Source organism: Pan troglodytes, chromosome 23 (genome assembly GCF_028858775.2).
Source record: "Pan troglodytes isolate AG18354 chromosome 23, NHGRI_mPanTro3-v2.0_pri, whole genome shotgun sequence".
NCBI lineage: Eukaryota > Metazoa > Chordata > Mammalia > Primates > Hominidae > Pan > Pan troglodytes.
In genome coordinates, this window is record NC_086016.1 from 36,385,239 (window position 1) to 36,398,583 (window position 13,345).

The 13,345-nt window shown below is 42.8% G+C and overlaps 2 long non-coding RNA genes across 2 annotated transcripts in view; one reads left to right on the plus strand and one right to left on the minus strand.

The window, feature by feature from the left end:
• The window catches only part of LOC134809725 (uncharacterized), a 527,418-nt gene that overhangs the window by 57,008 nt on the left and 457,065 nt on the right, over positions 1-13,345 (plus strand). The gene's annotated exons all lie outside the window — the stretch shown is intronic.
• Positions 516-6,049, minus strand: LOC134809727 (uncharacterized). Its single transcript, XR_010156152.1, has 3 exons — positions 5,840-6,049; positions 2,388-2,491; positions 516-1,828 (listed from the first exon to the last, which is right to left on the minus strand). It is a non-coding gene; the product is annotated as an uncharacterized LOC134809727 (long non-coding RNA).

A 13,345-nucleotide genomic window follows, 5' to 3' on the forward strand; every position in this document is an offset into this window, starting at 1 on the left:
GTCTGTAGTAACAGAAAGGTAACTATGGTATCGTGTGCTCCTAGTTCTAACATTCTGTGGTTTGAAGTCAGGTTCATCAAATTAACAGAAACTTCTGCAGCACTAAACCAGAAATCATGGATTCTGGTCCAGATGTTTAGTTAACCAGAAGTTAATACTGATGATGATGCGAACTGTTCGTTGAAGGTTTATGGTATGCTAGCCTGTGTGCTAGAATACTTTACCTGCACTATCTAATGTAATCCTCAAAATTAATCTCAAAATAGTTTTTATTATTTTCCATTTTATAAATGAAATAGTGGATCCACAAGAAAGTTAAATGACTCACCCCAGGCCACAGAGTGAGAAAAAGGAGTAGAGACCAGAACTCCTGGGCACCCACTGCCCTACCTGCCTTCTCTGATGCTTCATTGCAGCTTGAGCTGCGCTTTCATAATATAATCATCGTAATGGATCGATGTGTATAGTACTTCAAAATTTATAAAGCATTTAAAAATTATCTTCCTTTAATCAAGTGCCTTTAACATTGGTTTTATTGCCTTCATTTTGGAGTTGAAAAAGCTGCGGATTGGAAAAGTTAAGTGACTTTGCATAGATTCATAAATTGGTTAGTAGCAGAGACATTACTTAAACTGATGCTCCTGATTTAGAGTTCAGAGATTTCTCTGCAACATGGCAACTAACTCTGTGAAAAGAGAAATAATGACCTCCCTATGGCCTGTTCACATCTGAGAATGTTTTTGAAAGGTGCAAAATGTCTTACAAACACGTGTCTTCATGGTTTTAAGTTCAAAAGCAGGTTCCATCCTCCCAGTGCACGTATCTGTCTATAGCACCTTCCAACCCACGCCTTAATGAGTGCACCATGGTGCTGTAGATGGAAATGACACAGGCAGGAAATCTTTCCCTCCGGTGTTTCAGCTGTTTGAGGCTCTGACTCCCCACAGGTTCCCATGGTGGAGCGGACATGACAAGTTAATTCTGCAGCAGTTCAGGCTGAAGCAAGCCTGGCAGTCGTGTAATGAGAGGGTCTCTGGTTGCTGCCAGCAGGAAGGAGAAAGTCAGATATGACAAATGGATTATCAGGGACAAAATGTATTAGGTAGAAAAAGGAAGTGATAGCTCTTGGCTTCCCTGGAGAATTGTTCTGTCCACCTGGCATGGCTTGGTAGCATGGGGAAAAGTTGATCAACGAGGTATCAGGCAGGCTGGTGACTGTCATATACAGAATTCAGGATGGCATTTGAGGTTGACAGTCGCACAAAATAAATATCAGAGATGGTTGCTCCTATTTAGTTTAGGATTTACAGAATCACACAATCCATGTGGGCTTTGGGATAACTGACACTGAAGCCTCAGTAGTTTTTGTTCACCCTGATCCTGATCCTTTAAAGCAGTCCCTCACCCCCAATTCCTGTGACCCACACAACCGATAAGCAGTAAGGTAGACTGAGAACGTGTTATTTCCTTTGGTAACAATAGTGTCTAGAGAAAGCAGTTCAGTTCAACAAAGATCACAGGGCAGAATAACCATCACTATGGAATCTGTTCTACCTCCTGCCCTGCTCCAGTTGTCTTCCAATTTGCACCCAAATTTTTACCCTGCTCCTTATCTTTAGGCTTATTAATTGACTTGGGTATGCCTGGGTTGTCTAGCAGTGTAACAGTAAGGGCTTTGCTTTGGATTAGTCTGTTCAGCTGTTTTCTCTGTCAGCTGCTCTGATAAGACAACTTGATCTGGCTGTCACCCAGGTCACACCATTACTCTTCTCAACTGGCAACTGGCTAGGTCTCCCCTTCCAGGCCTTCTTAAACCTTGTGCTTTTCCCTAGATTGTGCAAGAACAGATATGAAGTTAACTGATCTTACCCCAGTAACTTACCCCAGACTGTAGAGCAGGGATGATAATGGACCTGTATTGGATGGGAAGCTGGGGGAGGGCACACGGCAGATTTGGAAGAACTTTCTCAGGATTAGGGTTTGGGTAATAATGCTGTATTAGGGTTCCTCAAAGAAACAGAACCAATAGAATATATATACACACACACACACACATATATTTATTTCATCCTTTTCCATTGAATATATACATATATATGTAGGTATATGGAGAGAGAGGGTTTATATATGTATATGTGAACATATAGATATACATTTATAAAACGTATATTTACAGATTATATACTATATACCCTTGCTCTCTCCATATAACTACATATATGTATTGTCTCTCTCTCTCTCTATATATATATATATAATAGATATAAAATGTATGTATATATTCAATGGAAAGGGATGAAATAAGTATATTCTATTTCTGTGCTGAGATACACATATAAATATATATATATATAAATATATATATATATGAATATAAATTGTGTTACATGTTTATGAGTGCTGACAAGTCCCCCAATCTGCAGCCTGCTTGCTCTCTGTAGGCTGGAGTCCCAGGAAAGTCAGTGGTATAATTCAGTCTGGGTCTGAAGGCCTGAGAACCAGAAGAAATGACAGTGTAAATTCCAGCATGATTGCTGGAGAAGATGAGATGACATGTCCCAGCTCAAGCAATGAGGCAGGAAAAAAAAAGGGAGGCAAATTCCTCCTTCCTCTACCTTTTTGTTCTATCCAGGCCCTCAATGGATTGGGTGATGCCCACCCATTCTGGGGAGGGCCATCTGCTTTTCTGAGCCCAAATCCTGATTCAAATGCCAATTTTATGTAGTGATGCCTTTACAGACACCCCCAGAAAGTGTTAAATTGAGGCACCCTGTGGCCAGTCAAGTTACCACATAAAATTAAGCATCACTAATATCAACACCAATACTATTACTGCTACTACTACTACTACTTACAATGACGACCACCACTACCAATATCCATTGAGCACTTATGTGCTGGGCTAAGTACATTATATGAGGTGGGCCTATTACTGTCCCACCTCACTGATAAAAAACCTGAAACCCTAAAAGCTTAAGTAATTTTCCCAAAGTCAAAGGGCAGCCAGCATTCTAAATAGAGTGCAGAAAGGAGTAAGGCAAGAAGGGCTTCCTTGACTCTAGGCCCATGTTGATCTAAAGTGGGAGGAGAACAGTAGGGTAGGGATTCCTCAGTAAATCAGGAAGAAGCTCCCACATTTCAAGGAATGGAAAATCTGACTCACACTGGCTTACTGGCACACCAGCTAGGAACTCCCAAAGCACTGCAGGTTTCAGAGTTTCCTTCATTTCGGGGCTCACAATACATCTGTGGCTTCAACTCCAATCTACCCTGTCCTCCTGTGCTTTGCCCCCAGATCTCTTGGTTCTACCCTCCTTTGTGGTTTCCTTTGATCTCAGGCTGACTTCTTATGTTAATGATCTAGATGCTGACAGCTCCTGGGGCCACTTGGTTCCCCGTTCACATTCAGGAGCAGGGGCATGACTTTCCATCCCCCTCCTCTGAATAAAAGTCTTGAAGCTCATTCTCTTTTGACAACTTAAGACCTGTGCCCCCAGGAGAGCACCATGTGCTGGCCTCTCAGGAAGGGCACTTTTCTGACCCAAGGACAAAGGAGTGAGGAATTGAGGCGACTACATTTGAGTTTGCAGCCCCTGGATTCTGTGATTTTCATGATTTCTTTCAGCTCCAGTGATGTAAATATCTACCCCCCCACCAAAAAGAGTGAATCCATGCCAGATACACCTGCTCCCTAGCAATTTTGTCATCTCTCCAGCTCTAATTCCTAGGAAGTGACTATAATCCATCCACCCCCACTGGAGGCAGGTGGGAAGAGGAACAGAGACAACTGGCAAGGGGGAGGAAATGGGCTGGAGGCCATGAGTTGCTCTCTCTGTAGTCACTCACCCAGTCTTTGGAAGGTGCTCAGGTAGAAATGCAGTTGAGGTTTTATCCTGCTCAATTTCTTAGGGATTGTGGGAAAGAGTGGATAGGAAAAATAGAGCTTATGGGCTATACTCAGAGCCACTGGCAAGCAGCAAGGACTCAGCATGAATGATTTGAGAGAGCACCTCAGCATATCAGAAAAACCATAATGTTCCAGCCACCTGCTCTCTCTGGCTATTGGACCAGCCTCAGATCACAGGGAAACCAAGCCCAGGAGTAGACCTCTGTTCCAGCAAGAGAAATGCGAGAAGCTAGAGCAGGACGTGATCTCAGGCTGTCATCTTTTCAAGGTTGGGGACGCTTATGTACTTTGTTCCGTCCTTCTGCTTCCTGCAGACCTCTTGGGTTTGAACTCATTGCCTGGCTTTGACCAGATGCTAACCTACATTATGTTTGCCATTTGGTCCACTTGATTCTGTTACTTAAGGACCATCTTTGATTTCTGAATTCTAGTCCTTGGCCATTTTCATTACTTACGGCCACCCACAGGGTAATAATTGCAACAGGCACCATATACTGAGCGCTTGCTCTAAGCCTTGAGTTTTGCAGGCATTATTCTAAAAACACTCCAAGTTCGTTATTATTTTTATTTTGCCTATGAGAAGATGGAGGCCCAGAATAATTAAGTAATTTGCCCAAAGTTTCTCAGTTTGCTAAGTGGTTGTGTTAGGGTTCAAATTCATTTCTGACACCAGTGTCTTTTATCTTTCCACAACACTCCACTACAAGTGGTAGTAGAGAACCAGATTGGAAGATTAATTTCAGGTGGCAAGGGGTGGCTGCACAAGTGACCCCCAACTCTGTTCTTCAGGGTTTTACTTTCCTTGTGGGTCTCCTTCCAGCTTGTTCCTCCTGTGACACCAAGCCAAGCCTCCTAAAGCCACAGCCACCTTTTAAATAGTTGGCTCCAAGCTTGACAAAATTTTCTTTACTTCTGTGCCTTTCACACAACTGAGACAGGCTGATATTTTTGGAAAGATTTTTACTAAACACTAAGGGAAACTGAAAGGAAATAATTGCAGCAAATATAGGCAGTATAAAAATAGCCAACTTTCCAAATACACATTTCTGGCTCTAGGAATCACAGTAGAAACAGCAGAAAGCTTTTCTGTTGCCCAAACCTGATGCTAAGGAAGTCCCCCGACCAAAACACTGCTGCAAGATTCGTTTTAATGGAGCTCAGCCATATCTACACTTCTTGTTTGGGCTGGGAGTCAAGAATCTGACCCAGGGAGGATGCATGAGCAGAGAGGTGGGGGCATGGCTGCAGGATCCATGTCTCCTGGCCCAGACTCACTTGGGCTGTGGCCTTCATTACCACCCCATGCTGATGCTGCCCAAATATTGGTCTCTAGTTCAGGTTTCCCTCCTGAAACCTACTGGGTGTCTCCACTTGGACATTCCATAGATAACTGAGCTCCTCTGTATTTGAGCCCATCATCTGTCTTCCCTCCAGTAAATGGCACCACCCTCCACCCAGTTACACAAGACGAATACCAGGAGGAAAGTCATTCCTGACACTTCCCCTAAGTCCAGTTAGCCATTCAATTCTAGCAGTTCCCCCCCGGCTCCCCCCGCCAAATCTCTTCATTTCTCCCCATCTCTTCCACTTCTACCTATATTCAGGTCACCTTTATCTCTGATCTGGACTGTTGTCTTTTAGCCTCCTAACTAGCTTGACTACCTTCAGTTTTATCTCCTTTAACCTATTCCCCATGCCAGGGGTAAAGCTTTTTAAACACAAGTCTGATCATGTAGTTCTTTCTGCTTAAAGTCCTCTGGAGGTTCTCCATTTGTCTCAGAAGAAAATACCAAACATAAACTAACGCTGCTCATTCCTCTAGGCTTGTGTCTCAGGACCCCCGTCCTTCTGTATTAGTCTGTTCTCACACTGCTAATAAAGACATACCCAAGACTGGGTAATTTATAAAGAAAAGAGGTTTAATTGACTCACAGTTCTACAGGGCTGGGAAGGCTTCAGGAAACTTTCAATCATGGCAGAAAGGAAAGTAAACATGTCCTTCCTCACATGGCAGCAGCAAGCAGAAGTACCCAGCAAAAAGGGGAAAAGCACCTTATAAAACCGTCAGGAGAACTCACTATCATGAGAGCAGCATAGAGGTAACTGCCCCCATGATTCAATTACCTCCCACCAAGTCCCTCCCACGACTCATGGGGATTATGGGAACGGCATTTCAAGATGAGATTTAGGTGGGGACACAGCCAAATTATATCACCTTCCTGTACTTGGAAGCTTGCACTTGTCCCTGCTCTCATCCTTCTAAATAATGTTCATCTTCTCTACTGAGCTGCTCTGACATCTGGGCCTTTTACCATGCTCTTCCCTTTAAATGAAATACACCTGTGCCAAGCCATCTTGCCTGTTTTCACCAACTAGGTCTTAGAAGTACCTTGCTCCAAAATGTTTTCTGTATCCCATAAAATTGGGGTTAAGTGCCTAACTTAAAACGTATTACTTTTAACACTGTTTAGGTTGTATGGATTTCTGCCCAACAGCAGGGGCTCATTAGGAAAGTAACCATGTCAGCTGATTCACTATTAGACTACTATTTATCATCACAGTGACTGACATTGAGTAGGTAGCATAGCACTTAATAAATACCTGATAAATGGATGAATAGATAGTATGTGCATAAAAATGGGGTCACCATAGCCTTGGAGGAGAATGACTTAATCAAGATTGGCATAAGAAACAAAATACCGGTGCATTTGACAAACATTTCCAGAATATCTCCTCTGTCTCAGGCTGTGTACTGGGAAATCTGGACCTGGGAGACAAGAGCCAGGACCTTCGTAATCAACAGGACCCTGTCCCTGACCATGTGGCTCCTGTTGGCGCCCTCACTACCTTGAATCCCACCCTTTAGCAAGCCTAACTATGCACTGTGAATGAACAGGTTCCTGGGGGCCTCGTCTGATCCAGTTAGCCGCAGAATTAAGCTTTAAGAGAAAAATTAGTCCTTTTATTTTTCTCTTCTCTCCTTTTCTTTCATTTTTCTTTTCTTTGATCTCTTCTTTCCTCTTTAAATAAAACCCATGCTGTTTCTGTGTTTACCCCCACTCTCATTTTTCTTTCTTAATTCATTTGGGATGCCCCAGATCTTACTTTTACTGTGTTTTATTTAAGGAAGCATTGGTGGGATCAGGGATCATGTATTTCCAAAGGGGGGTGTTAGTCTCTTAATCAATTACCCAGGATCCTCTCTCACTGACATACCCCACGTGGAGCATCCAGCAGAGGAGGCAGTGGGTGAGCCAGGACACTGAAGAGTTGGGAAGGAATTAGTGTTAATTCCTACCAGACACCTCCCTGTGATGTTTCTCAGTCAATAAGAGATTAGATAGGTGAGAAGGTTTAAACATAGCCATGCCTCTTCTCATCACCTGCTAATCCATTCCCACACTAGGCCCTGGGGCAGAGGCCCTAGAAATGTATCTGCTGATGCACACAGAGCCCTCCAAAGGCCTTCTTTCCTTCTCCCGGACTTCTCAGGAAAGCCGTGAGCAGCAAAGTCTTCTGGTGTTGTTTCCTGGCAAATGGATCCCTGGGAAATGTGGAAAGATCAGAAGCTGCTGCATGGTGTTATGGGGTTGGTGGGAGTGCAAGGTAAGAAAAGACTGGGTGTATAGGATAAGATGAAGAGAGAGAGAAGGTAAGAAAGCCAGGGAGGTTCTTATCAGCATCTTATCACTACTCTGGTCTGCAGCCTCAGTGACTGTGGAAGACAGACTCTTGACTCCTGCCTCTGGGGCTTTTGGGGTTCATGTCCTTCTAGTATTCCCTCTCCTTCACTATGAATGGGACTTATCACTTGCTTCTAACCAATAAGTATATCAAAGGTGAACGGACTTCACTCCTGTGATACGTTATGTTGCATAAGGGCATGTTCCGCTGGTGTACTCACACGAGACTGACTTTCTCAATCTTCCCTGCTGTTCTTTCTCTGTGGCTGGCTTTGAAGAAGCAAGTCCACAAATCCTGCGACTACAAGGAATTGAGTGTTGTCTGACAACCACATGAGGTTGAAAGCAGACCTCGTACAAGAACCCAGCTCTGACCGACAACTTGATAGCCACCTTTTGAGACTCTGATCAGAGGACCCTAAGTCATGCCTAGACTCCTGATGCACAGAAACTGTGAGATAATAATAAGTGGGTTGTTCTAAGCCACTAAGTGTGTCATAATTTGTTCTGTAGTGATAGAAACCAACAATGATAGAAAACTAATACTGTGGTCCCTTTTTCTTCCTGCTTTGAGCACTAGGGCATGAATGCTTCTATCTCCTTCCATTATCAAGGTGGTCTCTCCAGTAAAGGACACTAAACCTGTTCACATTGACATGTACTTGACCGACTACAGTTCAGGTTGCTACTCTCCCAACAGAGGCACCTGTACACCAGGGAGCCTTCACAGCTGCAGCTCCTTGCAAGACAGTTGATGGGTCTCTTCCTGCTATTCAGTTTAGATAACTTACTGTTTCTTGAATTAGATTCCTCTTTTTAGGGAGTGGATTATGGTGGCACTTCTAATTTTTCTGTCTTTTTTTCTTTTTCTTTTAAACTATTCTTTGCTTGACAGGCTTTCACGGTCTGCTATTTCAGCTCCATTAGGGGAAGAATTACTTTCATTATCAACTTCAAAACCCCTTTCTCAAAGCACATCCCATTTAGGGCAGCATGGCTTGCTCCAGGCTAGAGGCTTCCAACTCGCTACATACATTCCTAGTTAAAAGGCAGCACCAGGGCCACAGAGCCTCCTGGTAGATCCAAGCAGTATTCTGAGAAGAAGTAGGGATGAGCGTTGGTTGGGTGTCTGAGTGAGAACAGCTTTTACTATTTCCACTTAATTTCTAGCAGCATGAGCTTCAGACAGATAGAATCAGAACTAAATTTTACTGTCTGTGAACTATTCGCAGGTTGTGAGCAAGTTATTTAACCTCTCTAGCCTGTTTTCCTTTTTAACAGGATTCTTGTGAAAATTGAATATGGTAATGTAGTAAAATTTCTCAGCACAGTGCCTAGCCCCTAGCTGTCATCCAATAAATGTTAATTTTTCCTCCTTTGTCTGTACAGAGGAGGGATGTGATTGAGAGGAAGGACAAAATGAAATTTCTCAGGGATGAAATGCTAAATCTCATGGCACTGTGGTTTCCTCCTTCTTCACTCTCTTTACCCCTGGTTTCCTCTCCTTTTTCCTCTTTCTCCCTCCCAATAAATGCAAAGTGCTTAGAGAATAGTGCCTGGTCGTAAATGCTATTTGTTGCCATTGTTATTTTTACTGTAGTAGTCATCATCGTTGTCATGGCCATCATCAGTGTAATCATCTCCTTCCTTGCAGCTCATTCTCCTTTCTCCAGTAGAGGTGATCTTCCTGTACCGTTTCCTATAATGTCAAAGCTGGGAGCCGGTGTGAATTACACTTCCTGAACTCTCCTACCATCTGGCTTCTTGTTTCTTTTGCCAACAAGGAGGCACTGTTAGGGAGAGGAAAGTCTTGAATTTGTTCCATTTTCCTGCTTTTGGCTGTGTCTTCAGAAAGGGTTGCATCCTTTTACATAATCTAAGCTTTAGCCACAGCTGCTCTCTTTTTGGTGACCATAGCCTCAGCAGGGTGACCCCTCTTCAGTTCTTCCAGTAGCACCCTCCTGCATGGCTCTAGCACTGACTAGGACCATCTCTCCTGGACAGCTCCAGCTCTGACCCACAGCATCCCAGCCCTGCTGTAGCAGGTACACTCCTGGGCTCTGCTAATGCCATCTCTCATCCCATGTTCCTCCAGCCCTGGGGTGGTCGCTACTCCCTGCAGTTAATCATCTCTGTGTTATCATGTTATCACACCTTCTTTTTGTATTTAGGCCTTGGCAGCATGTTGAAAACTAGTTTTTTATACTTCCTCTTTTCTTTGTGAAATACCTAATGTGGTTCCTGACTTCCTGTATGGACACTGACTTTTTTTTTCCCCCGAAACGGAGCCTTGCCCTGTCACCCAGGCTAGAGTGCAGTGGCGTGATTTTGACTCACTGCAACCTCTGCCCCCTGGGTTCAAGTGATTCTCCTGCCTCAGCCTCCCTACTAGCTAGGATTACAGGCTCAGCTCAGCTAATTTTTGTATTCTTATAGAGACAGGGTTTCACCATATTGGTCAGGCTGCTCTTGAACTCTTGACCTCATGATCTGCCTGCCTCGGCCTCCCAAAGTGCTGGGATTACAGGCCTCAGCCACCACATCTGGCCTGGACACTGACTCCTAAAGGCAGTGACTCCTACCTGTTACGGCCATGGGGAGAGAAATTACAAAGAATTTTGAATCAGAGCCTTTAAGGTTAACTACTTTCCAATGGCTTTCCAAGTTAGAACATCAGCAATGAAAACTGAAACCACTTCCAAACTCACTTTCTCAAGTTTACAGAAGGAGAAAGTGGAGTATATACCTCTCCCTTTTCCTTCTCTCTAAATTACTTTTGGATGTACATTGAGATCCCTGTAGCTGGTTGCTTAATCTACTTATCTCAGCATTGGTCTTCAGATGCCAAGAATCATTTAATTCATTCTTGAATTTTACATGATCTTTTATACTTTTCCTTCTCTTTCCCTACCTCAACATCTACCTCATCCTGTTCATCATTATCAAAATAATCTTGAAGGAAGGTTCTTCAACATCCAATAAGCTAGCTCCTGTAATGACTTCTGAAAAGCTAATATTTACTGAATATTCTACTCCATGAGTTAGGTAATATTTTTCCAATGAGAAAATCGTACTGTGGAAAAACTTTATCATCTGCCCATGATTACTGAGGTCGTAAGTAAAGGAAATTGGATTCTAAACCAATTCTGCCTGATTCCGAAACTCAGATATTTAATTATTATCCTGCCATCCATCCACTTACCCATCCATCCATCCATCCATCCATCCATCCAATAGAGAGTTCTGTACATGCCAAGCACTGTGACACCCATGATAACTGAGAATCAGAAGGCCTAACCTATATTCCCTGAAACGTCACAGAGATAGTTACATCCAGAGCCAGCCCTGGCAGAATGGGGACTAAGATTGGGATGGGGTGATGAGTGAGTGGTGGTAGACGGCTGAGAAGATGGTAAATGGAGAGGAAGGCCATAGGTGTTGCTGGTCCCCTCTTTGTGCTCTCCGGAGATCTTCATCAGCAGGCTTCATAGGTCTCTTAGAAGACTGGAATTGAGAACATGCTCTATTTGATGTGGGACCAATGTTCTCTCACCTTTTGTCTCTCTCCCTCATGCTCTTTTGTTACAGTAACAACAACAACAACAACAGTAAAATTAATAATCATGAACGGACTGTATAACTGCAAGCAAAAGGACTCTAAGAGGCTGCAGATGTAGGGTAAGGTATTCCAGCTTCCCACAAAACTCATGTCTTTTTCCAAACTCAGTGGCTCATGCCTATAATGCTAGCAGTTTGGGAGGCTGAGGCAAGTGGATTGCTTGAGTCCAAGGGTTCAAGACCAACCTGGGCAACATAGAATTTGTCTCTACAAAACATAAAAAATAAACTTTTCTCTGGGCATGGTGGTACATGCTTGTGGTCTTAGCTACACTGGACGCTGAGGTAGGAGGATCACTTGAGCCCAGGAGATCAAGGCTGTAGTGAGCAGTGATTGTGCCACTGAGCTTTAGCCTGGGTGACAGAGCAGGCCCCTGTCTCCAAAGAAAATACCTCCCCAAAACTGTCTTTTGATGACCAATTTTCTCATTGTCCCCAGTCCTCCATCTCAAGGGGTGTCTCCTTCTCTGTCTGGTTGGTTTTTACTGCCTTTGAGTGTGGAAGAAGTTTTTGGTCTATATCAGGCTCTCAGGATTGATCTTCTGAATATATCTTTCTTTCTTATTCTCTCTCCTTTTTTCTTCTCTCTCTCTCTTCTTTTTCCTGTTTCTTTCATGGTTTCTGTGTCTCTCTGTCTCTGTCTCTATCTGTTATAATGGCTTAAAATAACAGAGACTCTGACTCAAACTGGTACAAACAATAAGAAAATTTATTTCAGGCAAAGAAAAGTTCACATATAGGAAGCTTCCAGGGTTAGTTGATTCATTAAGTCAACCATATGATCTAGGACCCAGGTTCTTCTGTGCTCTTCTATTTTCAGGATCTTTTGACTGATTTGGACTGATTAAAAATAGCCACTCAGGAGAAAAACAGGGCTAGAGCCTGTGCTACCATTTTCTTCTCCACCTCCTGCTCCTGCCTCTGTCCCTGCCTTCCTCCTCTTCCTCCTCTTTCTTCTCTTTCTTCGAAAACAGAAAGTTTGTCCAGAAGCACCACAATATTAGCTTCCTCTCTTATACCATTGGCTAGAATCAGAGCTAATGTTCATACCCTAGTGGATCTCTGTCACGGGGGGATAGAATTATCACGATTGGCCTATGCTGTGTGGTGTAAAGGATGATGTGGTGTCCGCTGTTGAGAACCGTGAAGTATCTGAGATTTCACCTTACTGCTATAGTTTCCCAGATTCTGGCAGGTGACATGAGCCTCCTGAATCAGAGACAAAGTGACCCGATTGCTCCCAGTACAGCGGGTAGCCTGAGCTGCAGGTCTGCATTAGCTACCCCTGCCTCCACAGTTGCACAGGGGCAGAATGGAGGGGTCACAGATTAGGAACTGCAAGCTTGAGGAACTCAAATCTTTTATAACATGTGCAAGAAAATCTTCTGTGAGACAGGGTAAAACAATCTAAATGATGTATGTGTAGAATTTCAGAAGGAGGGAAACTAGAAAAGCATTTGAAGGAGTCATGGTTAAAAATTTTTCACATTTGATGAGAATGATACAGAATCAAAAAACTCAATGAATCATGAGTAGCGAGTAGAGAAATTTGAAGAAAATCATGTAAATACACATCAGAGTTAAATATCTGAAAAAACTGATCTGAAGATAAAGACAAAATGAAAGCAGCTGGGGAGGGGACACATCGCATACAGGGGAACAAATTTAACAATCCCAGCAGACTTCTTCTCAAAGTGTATGCAGACTAGAGGACATTGAGGTGACATACTTAAAGGATTGAACAGAAAATATGGTTTCTACAGTGAAAATATTTTTCAAAAATTATAAAGAAAACTGGAAAAGTACAAGCTGGGACAATTTACAAAAAGTTGCATTACAAGAAACTTTAGGCTCTTTAGGCATAAGAAAAATGATATCAGATAGGATTTGCAATCTACAAAAAGGAATAAATACCACCAGAAGTGGTAACTATTGGAATAAATGTGAAATACTTTTTTCCTCATTTGTAATCACTTTAAAAATTAATTGACTGTTTCAAGCAAAGATGTTTACAACATATTATGGGGTTTATCACATTAGAAGAAAATTATAAAACAATAATAGGACAAGGGATGGGAAGAGGGAAAAGAAATTGCAATGATATATAATGCTTATGCTATTCATAAAGTTGTATAAT